The sequence below is a fragment of the Lucilia cuprina genome, chromosome 4 (assembly GCF_022045245.1).
Source record: "Lucilia cuprina isolate Lc7/37 chromosome 4, ASM2204524v1, whole genome shotgun sequence".
Taxonomy (NCBI): Eukaryota; Metazoa; Arthropoda; class Insecta; order Diptera; family Calliphoridae; genus Lucilia; species Lucilia cuprina.
In genome coordinates, this window is record NC_060952.1 from 93,934,435 (window position 1) to 93,948,979 (window position 14,545).

The 14,545-nt window shown below is 27.8% G+C and overlaps 1 protein-coding gene across 1 annotated transcript in view; it reads left to right on the forward strand.

Annotated features, from left to right (window-relative positions):
- Positions 1–14,545, forward strand: part of LOC111687982 — a 74,861-nt gene that overhangs the window by 19,583 nt on the left and 40,733 nt on the right. The gene's annotated exons all lie outside the window — the stretch shown is intronic.

Below are 14,545 nucleotides of genomic sequence, written 5' to 3' on the forward strand. Positions count from 1 at the left end.
AACTAGAACTGAACTAGAACTGAACTAGAACTGAACTAGAACTGAACTAGAACTGAACTAGAACTGAACTAGAACTGAACTAGAACTGAACTAGAACTGAACTGAGCTGAACTAAATACAATACTTTTACAAAAGTTTAAAATTATGCGTATCTTAATTTTTCTTCACTGTTTTATGCAATTTACCGAAATAATGTTTATTTTATCTGTGTGCTTGAGTGTGTAAATTGTAATTTAACCGAAAAAACACGAATACATATATCCACCATATAAATATGTATGTAGTGAATGTTATATTGAAGGATAATGAAGGATTAATGCTTAAAAAGAAATTGCAAGAAGTACTTAAACGCTTATACATATATAAATGCAAAAGAAAGGCAAAACATTGCTGCACTATAAATTTCAAGGATATTTAACACTTTGATTTTTAATACTTGTGTGCGTTTTTTCTTCTACTGACACTCGTTTTGAGAAATCTTCTTGTTTTAATGTTATTTTAATGATACTTTAGTGTAAGCAAGTGTAAATGTTCATCTTTTAAAATAAAAATATTTATATATATATTTGGCATTTTAAAGATATTGACATACATATATATACATATTTACTAATACACATACACACATATAAGAGTTTAAGTTGAATGCAAACATTAAAAAGCATGCATGTCTTTTTCTTTAATGGAACAAAATTTGTTAAACAAATAAAGTTTTTTACGGTGCCAAATACAAGAAGTGAATTTATAATTATTTTATTTTCTTATTAACTTGATTGAGTCACCATTTGTAGTACTCGCTAAAAATATTGCGAAAGTGAAAAAATTAGGAAATTAATCCTTAGTAAATTTTTGTTCTCACTACCTTTACTGATCCTTGAACAGAGAGCTCATTAGTTTCTAATTAATTTTAATTATTTTGTAATAAATTATTTAATATTTAACTACGTATGCTACAAGTTGTACACAGCTGTTGCCATTACGAATTTATTTAACTAATTTCGTTTAATATTTTGTATCATAAATAAAATGACAAAATATTAAATATTTAAAATGAACAAATAAGGTAGTATCTTAAGCAGAAAAACTAAAAATTTTATATGAAATCTCAGTAAATACTTTTGTTTTTAGAAAATAGGCTTAATCTGTGATCACTTTAACTTAATATGAAAAATCTATATTTTAGTCTGAAAAATCAATATTTTGTATGAAAAAGTTGTTCAAGATAATAAGCTTAATCTGTGATCACTTCAATTTCAAATCAAAAATCAATATTTTACTCTGAAAAATCAATATTTTGTATGAAAAAGTTGTTCAAACATAAAAACCCTTATAACTCAGTAAATACTGCGTTTTTTGAAAAAATAAGCTTAATCTGTGATCACTTCAACTTTATATCAAAAATCTATATTTTAGTCTGAAAAATCAATATTTTGTATGAAAAAGTTGATCAAATCTAAAAACCCTTATAACTCAGTAAATACTGCGTTTTCTGAGAAAATAAGCTTAATCTGTGATCCCTTCTACTTTATATCAAAAATCTATATTTTGGTCTGAAAAATCAATATTTTGTATGAAAAAGTTGTTCAAACATAAAAACCCTTATAACTCAGTAAATACTGCGTTTTTTGAGAAAATAAGGTTAATCTGTGATCACTTCAACTTTATATTAAAAATCTATATTTTAGTCTGAAAAATCAATATTTTGTATGAAAAAGTTGTTCAAATCTAAAAACCCTTATAACTCAGTAAATACTGCGTTTTTTGAGAAAATAAGCTTAATCTGTGATCACTACCCTTATAAATCAGTAAATACTGCGTTTTTTGAGAAAATAAGCTTAATTTGTGATCGCTTCAACTTTATATCAAAAATCTATATTTTAGTCTGAAAAATCAATATTTTGTATGAAAAAGTTGTTCAAACATAAAAACCCTTATAACTCAGTAAATACTGCGTTTTTTGAGAAAATATGCTTAATCTGTGATCACTTCAACTTTATATCAAAAATCTATATTTTGGTCTGAAAAATCAATATTTTGTATGAAAAAGTTGTTCAAACATAAAAACCCTTATAACTCAGTAAATACTGCGTTTTTTGAGAAAATAAGCTTAATCTGTGATCACTTCAACTTTATATTAAAAATCTATATTTTAGTCTGAAAAATCAATATTTTTTATGAAAAAGTTGTTCAAATCTAAAAACCCTTATAACTCAGTAAATACTGCGTTTTTTGAGAAAATAAGCTTAATCTGTGATCATTTTAACTTTATATCAAAAATCTATATTTTAGTCTGAAAAGTCAATATTTTGTATAAAAATCTTGTTAAAACATAAAACCCCTTATAACTCAGTAAATACTGCGTTTTTTGAGATAATAAGCTTAATCTGTGATCACTTCAATTTCGTATCAAAAATCTATATTTTAGTCTGAAAAATCAATATTTTGTATGAAAAAGTTCATCAAATCTAAAAACCCTTATAACTCAGTAAATACTGCGTTTTTTGAGAAAATAAGCTTAATCTGTGATCACTTCAACTTTATATCAAAAATCTATATTTTAGTCTGAAAAATCAATATTTTGTACTGCGTTTTAGAGAAAATAAGCTTAATCTTTTATCACTTCAACTTTATATTAAAAATCTATATTTTAGTCTGAAAAATCAATATTTTGTATGAAAAAGTTGTTCAAATCTAAAAACCCTTATAACTCAGTAAATACTGCGTTTTTTGAGAAAATAAGCTTAATCTGTGATCACTTCAACTTTATATCAAAAATCTATATTTTAGTCTAAAGAATCAATATTTTGTATGAAAAAGTTAATCAAATCTACAAACCCTTATAACTCAGTAAATACTGCGTTTTTTGAGAAAATAAGCTTAATCTGTGATCACTTCAACTTTATATCAAAAATCTATATTTTAGTCTGAAAAATCAATATTTTGTATGAAAAAGTTGTTGAAACATAAAAACCCTTATAACTCAGTAAATTCTGGGTTTTTTGAGAAAATAAGCTTAATCTGTGATCACTTCAACTTTATATCAAAAATCTATATTTTAGTCTGAAAAATCAATATTTTGTATGAAAAAGTTGTTCAAACATAAAAACCCTTATAACTAAGTAAATACTGCGTTTTTTGAGAAAATAAGCTTAATCTGTGATCACTTAATCTTTATAACAAAAATCTATATTTTAGTCTGAAAAATCAATATTTTTTATGAAAAAGTTCATCAAATCTAAAAACCCTTATAACTCAGTAAATACTGCGGTTTTTGAGAAAATAAGCTTAATCTGTGATCACTTCAACTTTATATCAAAAATCTATATTTTAGTCTGAAAAATCAATATTTTGTATGAAAAAGTTGTTGAAACATAAAAACCCTTATAACTCAGTAAATACTGCGTTTTTTGAGAAAATAAGCTTAATCTGTGATCATTTTAACTTTATATCAAAAATCTATATTTTAGTCTGAAAAATCAATATTTTGTATGAAAAAGTTCATCAAATCTAAAAACCCCTATAACTCAGTAAATACTGCGTTTTTTGAGAAAATAAGCTTAATCTGTGATCTCTTCAACTTTATATCAAAAATCTATATTTTATCAATATTTTGTATGAAAAAGTTGTTGAAACATAAAAACCCTTATAACTCAGTAAATACTACGTTTTTTGAGAAAATAAGCTTAATCTGTGATCACTTCAATTCCATATCAAAAATCTATATATTAGTCTGAAAAATCAATATTTTGTATGAAAATGTTTTGTTGAAACATAAAAATCGATTATAGCTCAGTAAATACTGCGTTTTTTGAAAAAATAAGTTTAATCTGTGATCACTTCAACTTTATATCAAAAATCTATATTTTTGTCTGAAAAATCAATCAGTAAGTACTGTTTTTTTAGATAAGAAGCTTAATCTGTGATCGCTTCAACTTTATATCAATAATCTGTATTTTAATGAGTAAATACTGGGTTTTTTGAGAAAATGAGTTTAATCTCTGATCACTTATACTATGTCTCCTGTTATCAAGAGGACATGTAGATAAACATATATTTGTTTATTTAATATTATGAACTTTATAATGCGTTAAATTGATTATATTAAATTTTGTTGAGAATTTTCTGACCACACAACTAAATATGTCAATGTAATTATGAATTTGTTTTAACAAATAGTTAAACACGTTTCAAAATGATAATTATTTAACATTCATTCGTGTGAAATGAAAACCCTGAATATTTATAAAGTTCGCAAATTTTTGGAAAAAAATCTAAATTGACAAAAAATTAATATCAGTCTTCGTAAAACAGAAAGGAAATCTATTGTCACTTTATTGTCTTTAGAAAATAGTTATATTAACCCCCTGAAGTGAAAAGTCATATTGTAATATCAATTGTACTACTTGCAATGTGATGTTTGATTGTAGAAAATTAGTTACTTAATGCATCTTAGGTAATGTAGGGTGTAAACAAGTTAACTTAGTTCATAGGTAACCATTTAACATAAGAAATTTAAGTCGTAAATGCGGTACAATTATATCGAAATGCAGGGTGTGTGTTTAGCTGTGTTAGTGTGCATTTGGATGGTTAATATATTTACGTACATATGTACATAGTGATAAAATTACACATATATGCTGGTTGGGGGAAAATATATGAATGTATAGAAACTCTTCTTTAGATAAATAATATATTTGTATTAGTTAAATATTTACCAACACGCGCATACATACATATGTGTATATAAACTACATACCAACATAAAGGTGTAAATAAATATCAATTATAAATTAGAATTAAATCAAACACTCGGCATTTTCCAACACATTTTTTTTGTCAATAATTATATATAAAATCTATTGGATTGTGACACCATGTAAATAGATACAAATTTTTTGCTAATATTAGTAAACAAGATTTGCTATTTATTTTTGTGATAAATTATTGGAAATTGGATTTTTCTAAATGCTGCCTAATGGTCAACCAGACTCATTAAATTGTGGTATTATTAGCAAAAAACAAGTAAGAGTTCTATATTCGGCTGTGCCGAATCTTATATACCCTTCACCATGATGTGTTTAAAGCCTTTTGTACCTTCTGAAGAACGAAAAAGTACCAAAAAGTCCCCATCTATGGGTCCTCAGTTAATCCGGGCCATACAAACTTAATTACATGTTCCTAGGTTTGTAGAAATTGTAAAAAGTACCAAGAAGTCCCCTTTTACTGGTTCTCACTTAATCCGGGCCATACATACTTAATTACATGTTTCTAGGTTCAATATTGTAGAAATTGCAAAAAGTACCTTTTGAAGAACGAAAAAGTACCAAAAAGTCCCCTTTTATGGGTCCTCACTTAATCCGGGCCATACATACTTAATTACATGTTTCTAGGTTCAATATTGTAGAAATTGCAAAAAGTACCTTTTGAACAACGAAAAAATACCAAAAAGTCCCCTTTTATGGGTCCTCACTTAATCCGGGCCATACATACTTAATTACATGTTTCTAGGTTCAATATTGTAGAAATTGCAAAAAGTACCTTTTGAAAAACGAAAAAGTACCAAAAAGTCCCTTGTATGGGTCCTCACTTTATCCGGGCCATACATACTTAATTACATGTTTCTAGGTTCAATATTGTAGAAATTGCAAAACGTACCTTTTGAAGAACGAAAAAGTACCAAAAAGTCCCCTTTTATGGGTCCTCACTTAATCCGGGCCATACATACTTTATTAAATGTTTCTAGGTTCAATAATGTAGAAATTGCAAAAAGTACCTTTTGAACAACGAAAAAGTCCCCTTTTATGGGTCCTCACTTAATCCGGGCCATACATACTTAATTACATGTTTCTAGGTTCAATATTGTAGAAATTGCAAAAAGTACCTTTTGAAAAACGAAAAAGTACCAAAAAACTCCCCTTGTTTGGGTCCTCACTTAATCCGGGCCATGCATACTTAATTTCATGTTTCTAGGTTCAATATTATAGAAATTTCAAAAAATACCTTTTGAAGAACGAAAAAGTACCAGAAAGTCCCCTTTTATAGGTTCTCACTTAATCCAGGCTCTACATACTTAATTTCATATTTCTAGCCAATAACAAAACATTAGTGCTGCTCTCGCTCTGCTACTCTTGCTCTGCTGCTCTTGCTCTGCTTTGCTTTTATAAACAAATTACAATAACAATATTTACCGTATTGTTATGCATTTTGTTTTTGTTTTTTGCACTTTCTGTCTGAGCATGAATAAAAAATCTAAATTTTATATGAAATTTTTCAGAGGTTGTCTCGGTTTTTTGCTCATATCTCCGTTATTTATGGACCGATTTTGCTGATTTTAAATAGCGTTCTTGCCGGTCGTATGTCTGATAGAATTATGGAAGATTCGGATCTCGCAGATATCTGGGGTCTTCTAAAAACTGATTTCAACAAACATACAGACAGACGGACAGACAGACAGACAGACGGACATGGCTTAATCATCTCCGCTACCTATAAGGATCCAGAATATATATACTTTATAGGGTCGGAAAATTATATTATAGAAATTACAAACGGAATGACAAAGTTATATATACCCTTCTCACGAAGGTGAAGGGTATAATAATAATACCGAATTATTACATTAAAATCTTTCTGTAATTTATTGTATCGTATTTGTTCGTAAATTTTTGTCAAAAATTTTCATTTTTTTTTATAATTTTGGCTACTAGTGGTTATTCATTTTATAATTATATGAATATAAGTTTTGACCCATTTTTTGTTGTTTCAAAAAAAAAAAGCCATCATCAGTTAAAAATGTTATGTATATACAATTTTAATTTCACTAATGTTTTATATAAAATATAAATAAATTATTTATTTTGATAATAAATACCGCCATCGTGATGTTGTCTATTTATTTTTTTAATAAATAACAATCTCATTTGTAATAATTACAATTTGTAGATTTATGTGCAGCACTAGTATGAGATATTACATATACATATGTGTGTATAAATTAAATGCAGATATAATTTTTTATAAATATATCGAGGGACTGTGGATGCTAGAGAGTTTAAATCACACATATACTATTTAGATTATGTAATAACTAAAACGTTATGTGAATCAGACGACTGTCTGTGCATCAGCACATGTTTACAGTCAAGTTTTGATACTGAATCATGCCGTTATGCCTATCTTTACTAAAGAATATAGGACAGATTATAGATTGATCGAAAATTTTTTCTATAATCAATAATAGAGACCGATCTATAGTTAAGGCGTATACTGATCAATACAATAAACTGATCTTTAGTCAAGATTCATGATTCATAGAGTGATCTATAGTCAAGACTATAGAGTGATCTATAGTTAAGACTATAGAGTGATTTATAGTCAAGACTATAGAGTGATCTATAGTCAAGACTATAGCGTAATCTATAGTCAACACTATAGAGTGATCTATAGTCAAGACTATAGAGTGATCTTTAGTCAAGACTATAGAGTAATCGATAGTCAAGACTATAGAGCAATCTATAGTCAAGACTATAGAGTGATCTATAGTCAAGACTATGGAGTGATCTATAGTCAAGACTATGGAGTGATCTATAGTCAAGACTATGGAGTGATCTATATTCAAGACTATAGAGTGATCTATAGTTAAGACTATAGAGTGATCTATAGTCAAGACTATAGAGTGATCTATAGTCAAGACTATAGAGTGATCTATAGTCAAAACTATAGAGTGATCTATAGTCAAAACTATAGAGTGATCTATAGTCAAGACTATAGAGTGATATATAGTCAAGACTATAGAGTGATATATAGTCAAGACTATAGAGTGATATATAGTCAAGACTATAGAGTGATATATAGTCAAGACTATAGAGTGATCTATAGTCAAGACTATAGAGTGATCTATAGTCAAGACTGTAGAGTGATCTATAGTCAAGAGTAGAGAGTGATCTATAGTTAAGAGTATAGAGTGATCTATAGTTAAGAATATAGAGTGATCTATAGTTAAGACTATAGAGTGATCTATAGTTAAGACTATAGAGTGATCTATAGTCAAGACTGTAGAGTGATCTATAATCAAGACTGTAGAGTGATCTATAGTCAAGAGTATAGAGTGATCTATAGTTAAGAATATAGAGTGATCTATAGTTAAGACTATAGAGTGATTTATAGTTAAGACTATAGAGTGATCTATAGTCAAGACTATACTATAGTGATATACAGTCAAGTCAAGATTATAATCTATAATTGATCATGACTAGGGACTGATCTTAACTTAAAACTATACTAATCCTTAGTAAAACTAAGTAATGACTGTAAGCTGGTTTATAGTGAAAGCTATAGATCGTTAATGCTAATCGTTATGCAAGACTGTAGACTCATCTATGGTAAAGACTATACGCTGATCTATATTCTAGACCGATTTTTTCTATTTGTCTATTAGTAAGACTTAATGGTCACTAACAATCATGACAATTAACTGATCTTTTTTTAAAACTAAAAAATTATCTTTAGTTTAAACTATCTTAACTGAATTAATTGAGGTCTTATTGAATATATTTTCACTTAACTTTTCACTCATTCTACTCACTGTAGATGACATTAATTTGGTATGTATTTTTATATTAAACACATATATTTGAGGTTGATGTCATCAAGGATAATAATGATGATGACGATGATTATTGTGACGATGAGAATGTTTTATGATTATTATTTTTATTTTAATAATGTGTTAAATGTTTTAAATTATCAATGAAATTCTTTGTTTGGTATTTGTTTTCGGTTTCTCCCCCTAAAATTTATTACCAAATGATAAAATAATAATAAAAATACCATAAATTATTTAATATTTATTAATAATTTCATATTTGAATAAAACGTTTTTAATTAATGCTTAAATAAAGGTGAGAAAAAGCACACAACTCAAATAGGTAGTGAGAAATGAGAAAAAATTAGTAATTATTTAGAAATAAGATTAAATATAATTTATGTGAATTTAGGAAATGTTAATTTGATTAGAAACTGACTTCCAGGCAGGAGAAAAATATTTTCAAGAAAGAAATTATATAACTAAAGACAGCCTGCTGATTGTGTGCTATTGACACTTGAATAAATACTTATTAGTTAAAGGAAAAAGGAAATTATGTTATCACTGCAAGCAGCTTAAAAGCTTACTTGTATCATTTCTTTAAATTTCTTCAGGCTTTTTTTCTCTTGCCCTTAAACTTTCGAAAGTGTTGTACTTGTTCTTTTTTTTGCACTCTCTCAAAAACTAACCTAATGCCACTTGAATTGCACTAAATCAAATGTTCTAAATAAAACTATATGCGTTAAAATTTCATTTTAAGTAGTTTTAAATACTTAAAATAAAACTTTATTCAACAGTCCGTCCGTCCGTCCGCCCGTTGAACTCTCTGTCTGTAGTTTTTCTTCATTTAAGCTGTTCCAACTTGAAAAAAAGAAGAAATACATAAAATATTCTTTTAAGCCTTTGGGTTATAAGAGTATTTTGAATTACTTTGGAAATTATTGTAGTTATTCTCATTTTTTTGTTGCTGTTGGTTTATTTGAAAGTTTTACATCTAAAAACTTGTGGTGAGGATTTTTTTCTTTAGCCACTTCATATATTTTTGGAAAATTCCCAGCAAAGTCTGATTCAAAAAAATAAACATAAAACTGATTTTATAATTTCTCTTCTCTCTCAGAAAGCTGCCTTTACTTTCCCTTACTTTGTCTTTTAATTTTCTAATTATTTTAGCTTTTTTTACCGGTAACTTTGAAATGCTTTATTTCGCTGGGTTATTGCTGCTTTAGTTGCAAAAATATTTTAAAAAACATAAAATTTTTATTTTAGTTTTAATTTTGAAAATCCTGTTGCTGTTTTCTTTTTATATGATTTTTTTTTTCATGCTGTTGTCTGTTGTTTCTTTTGGATCGTAGAAAATCTAGAGTTTGTTTCTTTAATAGTTGCAAGTGCAAGTGGAAATAATTTTACACAAAATTTACCACAAAAAAATAACATATTTTAGGTAAATATTTGTTAACAGAAAAAATGATACTATCAAGTTAATCGAAGAATAAGGGTCAATGTTGTGGTGAGAAAAAAGAAAATTTTGTGAAATTTGTTAAGAAATTTCAAAGAGTTTTTTATTTGTATTTATATCTTTTTGTATTTTCTACGTTATCTTTTAGTTTTTGCTCAAACATTATGTTTAGATATGTGAGACAAATCTATAGTTGAAACTACATAATGATATATAACTATAGAGTAATCTATAAAGAACACCATTGACTATTTATAGCCCAAAACATAGAATAATCTATTGTCAAGATCATCGTCTAATATTTGGCAAAGATCAACACTTCGGCTCCTATATAGAACTACAGACATATCTGCATTACAGAATGTAAAGAATAATCCTCTCTTTAGCTAAAGATATACAATGATCTATAGTAAAGACTGTTGTCTGATATCGTCAGGATAATAGACTGATAGACTGTTCTTTATTCAAGATTGATCTATAGTCAAGACTTTATACTAATCTATAGTTAACTGACAGATCAATAGTTAAGACAATAGTGAATACTACAAACTAATCTATAGGTAAAACCATAGATTGATCTATAGATTAAATCATTGACTGATCTATTGTTTAAAGTATTGGGTTGTATCGAGTGAAGACTGTAGACTCAACAAAAGTTAATACAATAGATTGACCTGTACTCAAGACATTTGACTGATCAATGCTATAGACTCATGTAAAGTCTAAAAACTGATTGATAATCAAAACTATAGACTGACCATTACGATAGACTATACTTAAGACTGATCTATAGTGATGACTGTAGACTGATCAATAGCAAGACTATAGATTTATCTATAGCCAAGCCTACATACTAATATATATTGATGACCATATTCTTGACTATAGATCAGTCTATTATCTTAACTGTAGATCGGTCCACATCTACAGTTAAGATAATAGACTGATCTATAGTCAAGAATATGGGCTGATCTATACTTAACACTATATACTTTTCGATAGTCAAGCTTACATACTAAAATATATTAAAGACTTAAGACTGATCTATAATTAGAATAATTAGAAGACTATAGCTTGATCTATAGTCAGTCAATACTAAAGACTGATCGATAGTCAAGCTTACATACCAATAGTCATTGAAGACTGTAGACAGATCTATAGTTAAAACAATAGACTGATCTATTGTCAAGACTATAGTCTGATCGATAGTAAAGCCTTCGTACTAATATATCAAAGACTGAAGACTGATATATAGTTAAGACAATGATCTATTTGATCTATAGTAAATAGTATAGATTGATCTAAAGTCAATGCTATAGTCAATACGATAGACTTATCAGTAGTCAAGATCTTCTTATAAAACTATAGTGATGAATATAGACTGATCGTTAGTCAAGCCTGTATACTAATATATATTAAAGACTGTAGACTGATCTAAAGTTAAGACAATAGAATGATCTATAGTGAAGTCTATAGGCTGATCGATAGTAGATTGATTTATATTTAAGACAATAAACTGATCTGTAGTAAAGACGATAGATTGATTTAAATTCAATGATCTGATCTATAGTCAAGGCTATCGACTGGTCTATAGTCAACGTATAAACCTGGTCTATGTTAAAACCAATAGACTGATCTACAGTCAAGCTTATGAACCAATCAAATAGAGAAGCCTGATGTAAAGGCAAGACTATAAACTGATCTATACTATACATACTATAGACTAGTCATATCTATTGATTTGATTTAAATTTCCTTTAGTTAAAAAAACATATCTTTTTATTTATTAGTTGCTTTCTTCAAATAATTACTAATTATGCGCTTGCTTGATAATCTGCTTAAAATTAAATTGAAAACAATTAAAATAATTTTGTTAACAGTTTGAAAGACTAACATAGTCTCTAAACTCACCACCTTTCTTACCATTCTCCATCTAATTATTCTTCTCAAAGCAATAATGAAAACACGACCATATTGTCTATAACAAATTCCCCAAACATTAATATTGCTTAAGATTTTTGTAAAACCTATAAATTTTTAGTTTTTTTTCCTACTTATTATTTTCACTCTATACAAACTCAAAAATTTATCTATATAACTGTTTACTCTTAAGTGTGTGTGTGTGTGCGTGATGATTTTTTAAAACTACCATGAATACTCACATTCAAAACTCATTACTGCATTAATTAAGTTTTAATGGCTGACAAAATGTTGAAGAAAACGCTTTAGTGTCATCAACAGCAGTAGTAGCGAACAGCAAACAATACATTTAATAGCAGCTGCCACTGTAGCAAGCAGTAGCAGCATCAATAATAGTATTCTCTAGAGCAGCCAAGGGTAAAACGAGAAAAGAGTAGAGAATAGTAGTTTTAACGTTAACAGCCGTATCATTGAATTCCATTGACTAAAATTAAAGTGTTGAAAATTTTATTTTTGTTTTTCTGCAGAAAATGAGAAAAGTTAAATTAAGCTCTAAGCATTTTATGACACAAATCACATTGATTTGTTTGTACGTTTGTTTGTTTGTTGTATTTTAATGTGAAAATGAATATCTTAAAGTAATTGACCAGTGGAATGGGAAGAAATGAGATGAAAATAATGATAAAATTTTATTACTTACAGAATTTAAGTTAAAATAGGATTTTAGTGTATTTCTAATTTATACAGTAAAAAATTTTACTTTAGATCTTTTGAGGCGTATGAGCGATATTTAATAGAGTTTTAATATTTTGTAATACGTATACGTAGAGTTGTGCCAAAATTTTTAATTTATTATAACTTTTCACAATAAAGGACACAGTTTTCTGTCGTAATCCAAAATTTTTAAATAAGAATAATGTTATGTAGTGAACATATTTTATAGTTAGTTATTAAATTAGTAAGTTAGTTAGTTAGTTAGTTAGTTAGATAGTTAGTTAGTTAGTTAGTTAGTTAGTTAGTTAGTTAGTGGTTCCTTCCATCTCCATTTCTCGTTTCACCTTCTTTCCACTCCAGCAGATAATATCTACAATCTACAGCTCCCTACTGTGAAATTGAGACTTACTCTAATAGGGACAATTACAATTTCTCTAGGGAAACTATTCTGGCTCAGAATCTTTCTACAGAGAATAGGCATTTCTTCTACAGCAGAGGCTGGTTTTTTCCTTTTACTAGAAGAGCCCATCTGCACTAAAACAGAATTAGAGCCCCTCGCTACTCAACAGTGGAAAGATGTTTATATCTCAATACTACAGCAGATGCCCTGAACTCTAGATCAGTGTAAAACAACAAGTTTATAAGTTTTTTCCAACATTTAAAAAACCATAGAACTTTTTTCATTTATGTCTAAATGTACATATTTTGTGATCCCGCAATCGCTTTTACTATTTTCAATGTTTTAGTATGTCTATGCATATTTTTCAATATGAGACGTTTGTAAAAACGCAGTTCGTTTTTTGTAATACATATTCATATACATATGAAATATTTTTGCATTCAATTTCGTAAATTTTTTTTACACTTTTTACTTTTCTATCTGAAACATTCCACAGAGTTGATGAAAGTGTTTTTTAGTAATCTATTAGTAAGGTAACTTGTAGCAGTGCAGGTATGTCTGTATCTGTTTCCTACGACGGCTGAATTATGATTATAGAATATAAGGATGTAGCTTATGTATGAATAATATCAACTCTCATACAGTATCCAAATGAAAACTAACTGCATTGTTTTAAATGAAATAAATTTTTCAATCTAGTCAAAAATAAATCACTTTGACTTGCACTTTTAGCTTCAAATTGTTTTTTTTTTTCAATCTTTTTCTAAACATGAAAATATGTGCAATTTTTAAAACCTCATAAAAAAAGTCAGCTAAACTTTGAAATATGTGCCTGTGAGTGAGTAAAGCACTAACTATTGGACTTTCTGTAACTCTAGTCACTTATTCAGATTAATTTTAAAAGAGTTAAACTCCTAGAATCTGCAAAATATTTTAGAAAATGTGTGTTTCCAAAAACACTCCAAAAATTAGTTTGATAAAACGAGTTCTCAAACTGCAGGGTTAAATGGGACATTAAGTTCGTCATCGACATTTCCTTTTAGCATTAAAGTCCTGGCTGTTGGTATAGTTTTCGAATGCTTTAATTTTATTCAGATTTGGCTGGTCCTTCACCTACACTTGCAAACATTCTCATAAATATTCATAAATTTATTTGCGTTTCTTTCATTAAGCGTTTTTTAAATTAAAATGCAAAACATAGATACAGAAAAAAGTACAATCGCATGCAAAATAAAAATAAAGCAACAAACCAGACAGATATATTAATAATTATAATTTCGCTGTAAATTACTTTCTTAAATGTCATATACATATTTATTTAAAAGATTCATCAATTGAAATTATTAACTATAAACTGATCCAGCACTAGCTCAGTTCTAGTTCAGTTCTAGTTCAGTTCTAGTTCAGTTCTAGTTCAGTTCTAGTTCAGTTCTAGTTCAGTTCTAGTTCAGTTCTAGTTCAGTTCTAGTTC